Genomic DNA, 13,961 nt, shown 5'->3' with positions numbered 1-13,961 from the left:
ATTACTCTGAATGAGGTGGTGTTGTTGTGGCCTTCTGTACAGAAACTAGTTTGATGCACCTCTCCATGCTACTCTATCCTGTGCACGCTTCATCTCCCAGTACCTACTGCAGTCTACATCCTTCTGAATCTGCCTAGTGTATTCATCTGTTGCTCTCCCTCTACGATTTTCACCCTCCACGCTGCCCTCCAATACTACATTGGTGGTCCCTTGATGCCTCAGAATATGCCCTACCAACCGATCCGTTCTTCCACTGAAGCTTTGCCACAAATTTCTCTTCTCTCCAATTCTATTCCATACCTCCTCATTAGTTATGTGACCTACCCATCTAATCTTCAGCATTCTTCTGTAGCACCACATTTCGAAAGCTTCTATTCTCTTCCTGTCTAAACTATTTATCGTCCACGTTTCACTTCCATACATGGCTGCACTACATACAAATACTTTCCGAATCGACTTCCTGACACTTAAATCTATACTCGATTTCAACAAATTTCTCTTCTTGAGAAACACTTTCCTTGTCATTGCTAGTCTACATTTTATACCCTCTCTCCTACGACCATCATCAGTTATTTTTCTCCCCAAATAGCACCATTCATTTACTACTTTAAGCGTCTCATTTCCTAAATTAATTCCCGCAGCATCACCCGATTTAATTCGACTACATTCCATTATCCTCGTTTTGCTTTTGATGCATACACAAATCTACCAAAATTCCTCCAGTGCCACAAGCAAGCAACAATTACGTGCAACAAGAACCCAAATGGCCAAAAATCCTCAAATAATACCAAATTCTCCTCCGGTGATACCAGCATGATCACGGCTGCCTGCGACCTCTCATGTCACGCGGCTTCTCTCCACAGCAGGCTGCGTCCGATCACTTCCCGACTCCACTCAACAACTGTTCGCACGCCACTACTCGAGATAATTATATCACAGACTCAGAGTTTGTGTATGCACAACATAGTAGAATCTGTGGTCAACTTTGCAAACAAGTATATTCATCCGGTAAAGTCAAGCGCCGACACACCAGTCGGGAACGTCAACGAAGAGAAGGATGTCAGGAGAAGTTGGCCAATCGCACGCTGATAGGACCACCCTCCAGGACGACAACGCGACAGCAGCGGCCCCTATGTGAAGAGGACATATGTGCGGCGACCGACTGATGACGACCCTGTTCACTAGGTTTGAATATTTCGTATGTCGGCCTTTGCTTGCAACACATCTGCGTAATTGCCAAAGTTAAATATTGTTAACTTCTTATTGTAATAAAACTCATTAATATGACTGGTTTGATTGTTTACCTAGCGATCCGAGTATGCAGGCTTCCTAGACACCACAGTATTATCATTTCGGATTTAGGTTAAATGAAAAAGTTTGAATATTTCGTATGTCGGCCTTTGCTTGCAACACATCTGCGTAATTGCCAAAGTTAAGTATTGTTAACTTCTTATTGTAATAAAACTCATTAATACGACTGGTTTGATTGTTTACCTAGCGATCCGAGTATGCAGGTTTCTTAGGCACCACAGTATTATCATTTCTGATTTAGGTTATGACATGTTCGCTATACCTGCCATCATTGGCAATGATGTGACGCAAACGAATAACGCAATTCTGCTTGACGCGCTGAACATTTATGCTGTCGATGACACCCTGAATGACTGTTTTCAGCTCAGAAATAATTTTGGGATTACTGCTGTACACCTTGTCTATAATACAGCCCCATAAAAATGAGTCACATGTGTTCAGATCCGGAGTATATGGCGGCTTACCGAGGCCCACGCCTGTGGCGTTTGGGTACCCCAGAGCCAGAATGTAGTCCCAAAGTGCTTCCCTAGGACATCAAACACTCTCCTGCTTGTATGGGGTAGAGCTCCGTCTTGCATGAACAACATCTTGTGAAAATCAGGTTCACTTCGTATATTGGGGATGAAATCAGCTTCCAAAACTTTAATGTACCGTTAGACAGTCAAAGTGTCATCAAGGAATATCGCACCGATTATTCCGCGACTGGACGTTGAACACAACAACGTCACCCGTTGAAGGTGAAGAGACTTATCCATCGAGAAATGCGGATCCTGTCCCCAAAAGGCGTCAGTTTTGCTTATGGAGAGATCCATCTAAATGAGAGTGGGCTTCGTCGCTGAACCAAATCATGCATACGCATACTAATTCTCATCATGCCTCACGACCAATCGTGTTGTTTGAACGTCCTAACGCAAATCATTCAGAATTTATGGATATTTTATTTCGTATACTTCAATAATTGTCACGCTGTATTTCAAAGCGTCTACTACGACTTTCGCAGAAAATGGTCAGAGTTTCCTTCGGCAGTTGAAACATTTTTGAGACTTGTTTTGATAGACGGAGAATTTCCCACATTTTCTTCCTACCTGAATTTGAAGGCATCAGCATACACGCGGAAAAGTACGACCATTTCTGATATGCGAAGCACTATAGATAGTGGATTTTCCGTTAGTGACATGTATTCTAAATGTTTCAAACTTCATAGGAGACGACTGAGTAAATGTACACACAGATGAGGAACTAATTTGTGTTGCGAATATTTATTTACAGGTCACTCCGAGTCCTACGGCTAATGTAGGGGGTTGGGGGTAGGGGGGTGGGGGCAAAGAGGTTAAAGGGGGTGCTTTGGAGAGCAATCCGGTAACCGAATTCAAGGGTGTCCTGTCTGGAATGCAAGGGGTGATTTAAAAAGGACTTCCTTCCCAGTAGGTATGTAAGAGCTTCTCATGGGCTCAAATTAAGAGGGCATTGGAAGGGGCAGAGCCCAAAACGCCTGAGCACTATCGAATACATCTAAATTGAAATTTGTCCAATTTCCTCAAGACGTTTCTGGCCCAGTATGGAACGACAAACTACCGTACTCTAGTCACGATCTAATTAATGCTTCGTACAACGTCAATTAATGGGTGGGATGAGAGCCCAACAAAATCGGAAGTGTGATTTTATAACATTTAATGCTTTTCCAGAGCCACTTACTACGTGGTTAATGTTATGAACCTATGAAAACCTAGAAACAAAGACGATGATCAAGACTGGAGCCTGCGATGACACTAGGTAACATTCAGAATCTAGGATCACTGTGTAGGGAACCTGTGGAGAGGGGATCTTGGGATATACAACGAGACGTGCCTTATCAGCTGAAACTTCCATGACGGGCGCTCGAGGCCAGATTTTCACAAGGAACGTTCCAAAGGAAAGTACAGCTTCACATGCCGCAAAAGAAGTGAACTGAGTATAGACATATCGCCTGCATACTAACGCAATTTAGTCGACGTGGGAAGAACTGTTTCCAGATCCATGGCGTACTCAGCGTATAACGGAGGACTGAGGTGTGCCACTTTGGGAGGTCAGTCGAGACAATGTGGGAACCCGTCAATTTCCCATGGAACTCGATGTAAATCTTCTTTTCCGAAATTATGCATCCCAGTTCATAAAGCGGCGGTGGTCAAGGAAACCCCGACAGCGCCTGCTGATGACTGGAAATATCTAATGACATTGTTATTAGTCAGTTTTGTATTGTCTTGTCATGAAAACCTTCTTGGATTGCATGTAAGTGGCACACAGGACTTGCTCCACTGGAATCTGAATTCAAATAATACTGATTACTGATACCAGAGAATTGCGGCTCGATATCTGTTGAGAATAGTAAGAACATATTGCCACTCAGTTACTGTATTTCTTGACTTGTGACTTTACTTAGTTAATTTATTAGTGTACTTGCTTGTTTGAGGTTTTAAATTGACGAGAGGCATTGTCCATCACGTGTAAAATCATTTACTTCAAATTGATAGGCTGTTTATTCCTCCAAATAGCTGGAGGCAAAGCTTTTAGCAGTCGTGGTGGTTCTGAATTCTCTCCATAGTTAGTCCGAATGCAGATAAACTGGGAAGACTATCCAGGGCTGTACAACCGAGATAGTTAGCACATTATTGAGGGATAAACATTTGTAGGCCTCTTTGTGTAGCGACCACTTGGATCGACGATTTTAACAGGATGCATCGAAGTCCGTACGAGCTGTTGGTGAACTGGTGGACTTGGAACAACTCATACTCTTCATTTTTTCCTGTCCTGTGGGCTTTCCTTTTCTCTTTCTTCTTTAAAAGGTGTTGTATTTCTTATTGCGTACAGGTCGCAGTCCACATTTTCGATATTCTTCCTACTTTTTTCAGCAACGAGACTTCGAGAGTGTAATTCTTTAGTCAGTCAATGACCTTTTTAGTTATTCTGCCTGAATCCATTCTACATATGTGGCCACAGAAATTTAGTCTCCATTTTACATCTGCTAACTTCTCCATTTTCAGGAGTGGTTCTAGTACTACAGCTAATTCTGTATTCTTACTAACTCACGGTTCTGGGTACTACATTATTTATTACGATTCTTTTTTCCATTGCCTCTAATGTTTATACCTGTCACTTCGCAGACAGTTTAACAGCTTCCGATGCATAGCGTAATCTTGATTCTACCACTTGTATGTAGTGTGTCAGTTCTACGCTCCAATCCGCAGAACTCACACTATTATTTGGAAAAACCTTCTCCATTTTGTACTTTATAATCAATATCTATTGCTATATTTTCCCTCCTGTTTTTTGAAATCTCTTCCTCTACATTTCTAAAACATGACACCTCAAAAGTGTTGTCATTCGTTGTAAGTTTTTGAGATAAATTACTGACATTTGCTACATTATTTTGTTTTCCTAAATGATATTTGTAATCTTACATTTGCTAGTTGACATTATAGTTCTGTGAGGTCTTTCGTGCGCTTCCAAGTGAGTCTGTAATGAACGACACATTATCTGCAAATGCTACATAGTCCGCAGAGGTCTTCTTTGCCTTTCTTCCTAGTTGTATACCATTAGTATTTAAGGCCTTCCTCAATTCTCTAAACTCTTTCTCTAGTATACAGCTTAAAACTAAGAGCGGCAAGTCTTCTGCCCGCCAAACTTCTTATTTTATTTCAAAATTTTCTGACAATCCCCTTATGATTGTCCTGTTTGCTAAAAGACTTTTCGGTATGATGTTGTTGGTCACTGGCAAGATACTGTTACAATCAAATATTGTCAGCTGGCAGTGAGCTTGTTTTCCAGATTTCTTGAATTATTTTTGTTGTCAGTGCTATAATATCGTCACTACAGTGTTTCCATGATTCTGCAACTACATTGTCTTTCCCATATCTGTTATTTTTCAGTTGTTTTGTTATATGTTCAGTTTCTTCGAAAGTTGGCGGCTTCGTGTCCCGTTGTCCATACAGGGTGATCCACTGATAGTGACCTGGCCAAATATCTCACGAAATAAGCATCAAATGAAAAAACTACAAAGAACGAAACTTGTCTAGCTTGAAAGGGGAAACCAGATGGCGCTAATGTTGGCCAGATTGCATTCGTGATGTTCTAGGCTGTCTAGCTTTTTAGGAGAAATTCATCAGATTCGTCACTCGACTAAGGGCCTTTGAGTATCTTTTCGAGGAGGATGTTAGAATCTGCTTCTTTTAGGATGCTTTTTAGAATTGCTTCAATTTTTCGGGACAATTTTTAGCTCCGTTACCTGAATGAGGTATAAACTGCAGATTTAATGGTAACATTCGGAATACCACAGGGAAGTGTGATCGTACCGTTGCTGTTTATAATAGCCTATATAAAAATGATCCAGTAGAAAGCGTCAGATGTCCTTTAAGGCTATTCGCAGATGATGCAATTGTCTGTCCCAAAATAGCAACCCCGGAAGATAGTTAGAATTGGCAGAAAGACCTGGAGAGAATTGATGAATGGTACAGGCTCCGGTAGTTAACTCTGAACGTAAACTAATGTAACACATTGCGCATACATAGGAAAAGAAATACACTACTGTACAGCTACACTATTGATGACAAACAGCTGGAGGCAGCATCTGCCATAAAAAATCTAAGCGTAACTTTCCGGAACAATCTTAACTAGATCGCCACAAAAAACAGATAGTGCTAAAAGCAGACACCGGACTCAGATTCATCGGAACAAACTTAAGGAAATGCAATTCATCCAAGAAATAAGTGCCTCATATGGCGCTTGTAAGTCAGAGTCTTGAGTATTGTTAACCTGTCTGTGATCCCTACAAGGTAGGACTGATAGAGGAAATAGAGAGGATCCAACGAAGAGTAGTGCGTTTCGTCACTTTGTTGTTGGAGGATCACTTTGTTGTTGGACTGCCCTTCTGTCCGACTGTTAAAATTCCGTTTTCTCAGAAACGAGTAGACGTGTCAAGTGTAATTCTGTGTCACATACTAAGATACACGGTCTTCTTGAAGGAATAATAAATGTAACCTTTTAAATCAATGTTATCACTGGTTACGGTCATTTAGGTCACATATTGATACTCGCAAACCGACTCTTCAACATGTTGATGTACAGGTTCCTTATATTCTCCTTTCAAGATACCCTTTACCTCCTCTTCCTTTGCTTTCTCTGACAGGATATCTGTCTGCTATATATAACTCACTGACTAAGTTCCTTGCAAATTAGAGGATCATAATATCCTGTGACTATGTGCCAAAATATTTTGTCTGTATTTCTTGTGTCATGTTTTTTTCCTCTCCTTATACATACATTTACAGAAGTGTGCACATTGTTTGTTGACATAAAGGTTAACGGGGAAAGCCTTTCATTTATTGATTTAAATTATACTATTGTGTCCAAGATATTTTAATTTACAGACTATTCCAAATTGTGGCATAAATTTCTTATCTGTCTCTTTTGGTTTCCTTTTAAGAATTCGGAATCGTGAGTCTTCTTTTTGAGAATATCTGTTCATATATTATGTGTTTATTTAGAAGGGGACCTTCATTAAAAGTGCTGCAGAATATACATTCATACCTTTACTGTTAAATTTTTGTAGTTTATCTTGTTTCTAGGACGCTCCGACAGCTGTATCCTCCTAGTATCGGAATATTTACCATCCACTTGCTTTGAAATATTGGTTACTCCCTGGGATAAGCTCTCTTAAAAACTGCATCGTGATGATGATTACTTGATGTATTTGAGGAACATGTCCTGTAAGGGTACAGCTCAGGATTGTTCGTTCAGCGGAAAGGCACCTCTGGTGGGCAGACGTGAATCACTTCGCCCAGCTTGCTACAAGAGGGACGCGAAGTGTGGGTTTACCAGGATGTGACTCCCGTCAACTGTGATAGTCTTCATCACCGTCTGCATTTCCCGTAGACAGTCCCATGCTCTAGACTAGTTTACTTTCTTTCTGCTATAACAAGGCTGCAAACTGAGCTTTCCTGTTGGTCGTTTGCATCACTGGGTACTGAGATACCCCCCCACCCGCCCCTCCCACTTCTACAAGACCCTGCCCATGATAAGCGCCTCATGCTTATTATTAGGATGGAGAGAGTATGCAATGAGCCTACAATGGAGACTACTTATAAGCCAATCATGCGACCTGTCCAAGGAAATGATTTATGTATAAGACAGGCATCCAAAGCAGCGCAGACAGTCTGCTGAACACAGGCAAAGAAGGACTGCACAAACGGTCTCAATTTGTTTTACCCACGGACAAGTGCCACGGAAAAAAAAACAGAAAAACGTGAACTCGCCGACACTTGAAGACAACTGCCAACTACCATGCCAAATCCTACTAAAAATACACTCCTGGAAATTGAAATAAGAACACCGTGAATTCATTGTCCCAGGAAGGGGAAACTTTATTGTCACATTCCTGGGGTCAGATACATCACATGATCACACTGACAGAACCACAGGCACATAGACACAGGCAACAGAGCATGCACAATGTCGGCACTAGTACAGTGTATATCCACCTTTCGCAGCAATGCAGGCTGCTATTCTCCCATGGAGACGATCGTAGAGATGCTGGATGTAGTCCTGTGGAACGGCTTGCCATGCCATTTCTACCTGGCGTCTCAGTTGGACCAGCGTTCGTGCTGGACGTGCAGACCGCGTGAGACGACGCGTCATCCAGTCCCAAACATGCTCAATGGGGGACAGATCCGGAGATCTTGCTGGCCAGGGTAGTTGACTTACACCTTCTAGAGCACGTTGGGTGGCACGGGATACATGCGGACGTGCATTGTCCTGTTGGAACAGCAAGTTCCCTTGCCGGTCTAGGAATGGTAGAACGATGGGTTCGATGACGGTTTGGATGTACCGTGCACTATTCAGTGTCCCCTCGACGATCACCAGTGGTGTACGGCCAGTGTAGGAGATCGCTCCCCACACCATGATGCCGGGTTTTGGCCCTGTGTGCCTCGGTCGTATGCAGTCCTGACTGTGGCGCTCACCTGCACGGCGCCAAACACGCATACGACCATCATTGGCACCAAGGCAGAAGCGACTCTCATCGCGGAAGACGACACGTCTCCATTCGTCCCTCCATTCACGCCTGTCGCGACACCACTGGAGGCGGGCTGCACGATGTTGGGGCGTGAGCAGAAGACGGCCTAACGGTGTGCGGGACCGTAGCCCAGCTTCATGGAGACGGTTGCGAATGGTCCTCGCCGATACCCCAGGAGCAACAGTGTCCCTAATTTGCTGGGAAGTGGCGGTGCGATCCCCTATGGCACTGCGTAGGATCCTACGGTCTTGGCGTGCATCCGTGCGTCGCTGCGGTCCGGTCCCAGGTCGACGGACACGTGCACCTTCCGCCGACCACTGGCGACAACATCGATGTACTGTGGAGACCTCACGCCCCACGTGTTGAGCAATTCGGCGGTACGTCCACCCGGCCACCCGCATGCCCACTATACGCCCTCGCTCAAAGTCCGTCAACTGCACATACGGTTCACGTCCACGCTGTCGCGGCATGCTACCAGTGTTAAAGACTGCGATGGAGCTCCGTATGCCACGGCAAACTGGCTGACACTGACGGCGGCGGTGCACAAATGCTGCGCAGCTAGCGCCATTCGACGGCCAACACCGCGGTTCCTGGTGTGTCCGCTGTGCCGTGCGTGTGATCATTGCTTGTACAGCCCTCTCGCAGTGTCCGGAGCAAGTATGGTGGGTCTGACACACCGGTGTCAATGTGTTCTTTTCTCCATTTCCAGGAGTGTATTTAAATCACCAGCATTAACTCAGGTCGCTAAGAATATAGAAACAAATGGCTGGTAAGTGAACATTCCATATTTACATTATAGCTGAAAGTTGGTATTGATAACTTATTCGTATTTTTTGACTCTATGCCTTAATACCTAGAAAGAGTTCCGTAAGCAGTGTCCTCGTTTTGGATACTTTTATGCTTAGAAGAAAATGTTTGAAAAAATAAAAACTTTCTGCATTTCTGGAGCAAAGCGTAGAATGTTAGATCTAAAGGATCCTCTACCAAATGGAGAAGGAAAACAACGTAAAGTTGTTTAGATAGATTCATGGTGTGAAGGGTACATGTAAACGAGAAGAGAATATGCCGCAGAGCACAAATGGAGTGTATAGACGAATAGTGTGAAAAGGAGTTGGGAAGACATAGCTGTCAAAGTACTTCAGTATTAGCAGAGACGACAGTTGTTTATTTTTGGATACTAAATTGGTTGAATAGCAAGTAACTGAGCCATCATAAATGTTAATTTAAAGAGAAGGAATCATACAGGTTGCAATAAGTTGCAAGTGCTGCTTCTAAACTGTGTTTATGCGTTGTAAGAAGACGGATCGAAGGGCAGTGCAAAAACCATGTAACACTGTCGGATGGACAAGAAGAGATGTCGCCATTATGTTTGAACGTTTCAAAGAAGAACTGAATTCTGGAGCTGTTCCATATTACAGGATAATAATCTATGTGGAAAGTCATACTTTGGAAGGTGGGAAACACATATACCTCCGGAATTCATTGATGTACTGATAGGTAATGCTACGGTGAGCGATAAATATGTAGTATTTCTTTTGAAGTACTTGTTAGATGCTTTGTAAAGGCGTTAGTGCATTACCTTATCTTGATTCTGTGTTGTATAGTTGCTGAAAACTGGGAGCTGCAGCTGAAGCAAGACTGTCTGTAGGTTCGTGAGCTATGGTGAATATGAGTAGTGAATTATGGGAGCAATACCGTATGTGAAGGTATTACATTGATGCAAAGTAATAGAGATACTTTCGCTTAGTGTTTACGATCGTGTCTTTTGCACATTTTTTAATAAGATTCGTTGGAGTTAAGACACCATCGACAGAGTCGGAAAGGAAGAAGTATGATGGTTTGTGTATGGACTGTAAAAAGCTTGTCAGTAAACAAACACGATTTCATCGACATCCTTCTGTGTATTCGTGAGTTCAGATGTGACAGCACTCAATCTGCTCACAACAGTACGTTATGGACTTGATTAATTTTTTCCAGACTGACGATATTATCTGTGCAGTGCGTAGCATGTATTCTCGCAGTTAACGATTTTTTAAAATATGAAACCTGATTTTATTATCAAAGGTAAATGTTAATTAACACTTACTGAATGACAATATTTTAAAATAAAAGTAACAGGCTTTCATTTTTAATCGCTGAAAATTCCAGAATTGACCATTAATTAAAATCTGATACCAAAACTCGAAACAACAAACAGAAATTAAATACCTTTTTTGTTTCTACAAACTGAATCATTTAAACGGATATTTTTCGTTTCACAAAATGATATTTTTTAATTTCTATATCAATTTTTAATTTAATTTCATGAGGTTAGTAATTAAATGTAAAGGTATCTCATTGTTATTAAAATTTCTGTTTAAATATTTTTCAGTTAACTTTCATATCTCGTAATAAAATTAGAATTTAAATAAAAGAAAGAGACATGAATTACAATATTTGAATGCTACGAACTCTCACATATTGACGGATCCATTAAAATACCCGAAATATTTTGTAATTAACTAAAATCCTAAACGACTTTTTCCCATTCGTCGTCATGATTTATGAAATTATGACTTTCGTGCGAAACGTTTTCGTCATGCTTACACTAATCCAGGCGATATTTATGTTTTCGGCTGGTGGTGGTTGTCAGTGAAAGTGTTACCGTAATGCAGTGTCCAGTGCTTCACTAGGATGTTAACATTGACGCTGTTGTGTATGATGAAAAGAAGTGTACACTTCCATGGCTTAAGTTTGTTGCAACACCAGGTAAACGTTTTCTTCCAACTCATATCAGAGGTTTGACAGATCTATGTATGTCTGATTTTGTTTTGCAGTTTTGTATTCACTGCCTACGTTTCATATCACGACAGAGACAGCGCGCAGTTTGCCCGAGTATTCTACAAGGGCAATTACTTGCTAGGACGTTTTGTATCCGCGGTATTCCGTGTCCTAAGCACCATCTAATATTAGCCAGTCGGTAGGTCTCTGAATCAGTAGAAAATCATCATTGATAAGTAAACAATAATTACAATCCTGCTAACAAGACTGTTTGTTTCTTCATCCAGGTATATAGTTAGAGGGCTTGGGACATTTGGAGGGAAACGGGAGCGTCTTCATAGGAACCTAATTTGAGGGTAAGGGTTGAGGCTGTTAATTATCAGGTGAAAATTGCAAGATATGGAGTAGTGACACCACGCATTACTGGCTGTTTTGACGATCGGTGCAGTACTGTTGAAGTTGCTGTAAGTTGTAGATTGTTGTTGTTGTTGTTATGGTCTTCAGTCCTGAGACTGGTTTGATGCAGCTCTACATGCTACTCTATCCTGTGCAAGCTTCTTCATCTCCCAGTACCTACTGCAACCTACATCCTTCTGAATCTGCTTAGTGTATTCATCTCTTGGTCTCCCCCTACGATTTTTACCCTCCACGCTACCCTCCAATACTAAATTGGTGATCCCTTGATGCCTCAGAACATGTCCTACCAACCGATCCCTTCTTCTGGTCAAGTTGTGCCACAAACTTCTCTTCTCCCCAGTCCTATTCAATACTTCCTCATTAGTTATGTGATCTACCCATCTAATCTTCAGCATTCTTCTGTAGCACCACATTTCAAAAGCTTCTATTCTCTTCTTGTCCAAACTATTTACCGTCCATGTTTCACTTCCATACATGGCTACACTCCATACAAATACTTTCAGAAATGACTTCCTGACACTTAAATCTATACTCGATGTTAACAAATTTCTCTTCTTCAGAAACGCTTTCCTTGCCATTGCCAGTCTACATTTTATATCCTCTCTACTTCGACCATCATCAGTTATTTTGCTCCCCAAATAGCAAAACTCCTTTACTACTTTAAGTGTCTCATTTCCTAATCTAATACCCTCAACATCACCCGACTTAATTCGACTACATTCCATTATCCTCGTTTTGCTTTTGTTGATGTTCATCTTATATCCTCCCTTCAAGACATCATCCATTCCATTCAACTGCTCTTCCAAGTCCTTTGCTGTCTCTGACAGAATTACAATGTCATCGGCGAACCTCAACGTTTTTATTTCTTCTCCATGGATTTTAATACCTACTCCGAATTTTTCTTTTGTTTCCTTTACTGCTTGCTCAATATACAGATTGAATAACATCGGGGAGAGGCTACAACCCTGTCTTACTCCCTTCTTAACCACTGCTTCCCTTTCATGTCCCTCGACTCTTATAACTGCCATCTGGTTTCTGTACAAATTGTAAATAGCCTTTCGCTCCCTGTATTTTACCCCTGCCACCTTTAGAATTTGAAAGAGAGTATTCCAGTCAACATTGTCAAAAGCTTTCTCTAAGTCTACAAATGCTAGAAACGTAGGTTTGCCTTTCCTTAATCTTTCTTCTAAGATAAGTCGTAAGGTCAGTATTGCCTCACGTGTTCCAACATTTCTACGGAATCCAAACTGATCTTCCCCGAGGTCGGCTTCTACCAGTTTTTCCATTCGTCTGTAAAGAATTCGTGTTAGTATTTTGTAGCTGTGGCTTATTAAACTGATTGTTCGGTAATTTTCACATCTGTCAACACCTGCTTTCTTTGGGATTGGAATTATTATATTCTTCTTGAAGTCTGAGGGTATTTCGCCTGTTTCATACATCTTGCTCACCAGATGGTAGAGTTTTGTCAGGACTGGCTCTCCCAAGGCCGTCAGTAGTTCCAATGGAATGTCGTCTACTCCGGGGGCCTTGTTTCGACTCAGGTCTTTCAGTGCTCTGTCAAACTCTTCACGCAGTATCGTATCTCCCATTTCGTCTTCATCTACATCCTCTTCCATTTCCATAATATAGTCCTCAAGTTCATCGCCCTTGTATAGACCCTCTATATACTCCTTCCACCTTTCTGCTTTCCCTTCTTTGCTTAGAACTGGGTTTCCATCTGAGCTCTTGATGTTCATACAAGTGGTTCTCTTATCTCCAAAGGTCTCTTTAATTTTCCTGTAGGCAGTATCTATCTTACCCCTAGTGAGATAAGCCTCTACATCCTTACATTTGTTCTCTAGCCATCCCTGCTTAGCCATTTTGCACTTCCTGTCGATCTCATTTTTGAGACGTTTGTATTCCTTTTTGCCTGCTTCACTTACTGCATTTTTATATTTTCTCCTTTCATCAATTAAATTCAATATTTCTTCTGTTACCCAAGGATTTCTACTAGCCCTCGTCTTTTTACCTACTTGATCCTCTGCTGCCTTCACTACTTCATCCCTCAAAGCTACCCATTCTTCTTCTACTGTATTTCTTTCCCCCATTTCTGTCAATTGTTCCCTTATGCTCTCCCTGAAACTCTGTACAACCTCTGGTTCTTTCAGTTTATCCAGGTCCCATCTCCTTAAATTCCCACCTTTTTGCAGTTTCTTCAGTTTTAATCTACAGGTCATAACCAATAGATTGTGGTCAGAGTCCACATCTGCCCCTGGAAATGTCTTACAATTTAAAACCTGGTTCCTAAATCTCTGTCTTACCATTATATAATCTATCTGATACCTTTTAGTATCTCCAGGGTTCTTCCATGTATACAACCTTCTATCATGATTCTTAAACCAAGTGTTAGCTATGATTAAGTTGTGCTCTGTGCAAAATTCTACCAGGC

Source organism: Schistocerca cancellata, unplaced genomic scaffold (assembly GCF_023864275.1).
Source record: "Schistocerca cancellata isolate TAMUIC-IGC-003103 unplaced genomic scaffold, iqSchCanc2.1 HiC_scaffold_718, whole genome shotgun sequence".
In the NCBI taxonomy this organism is placed as follows: domain Eukaryota; kingdom Metazoa; phylum Arthropoda; class Insecta; order Orthoptera; family Acrididae; genus Schistocerca; species Schistocerca cancellata.
This window is presented reverse-complemented; position numbering follows the sequence as displayed.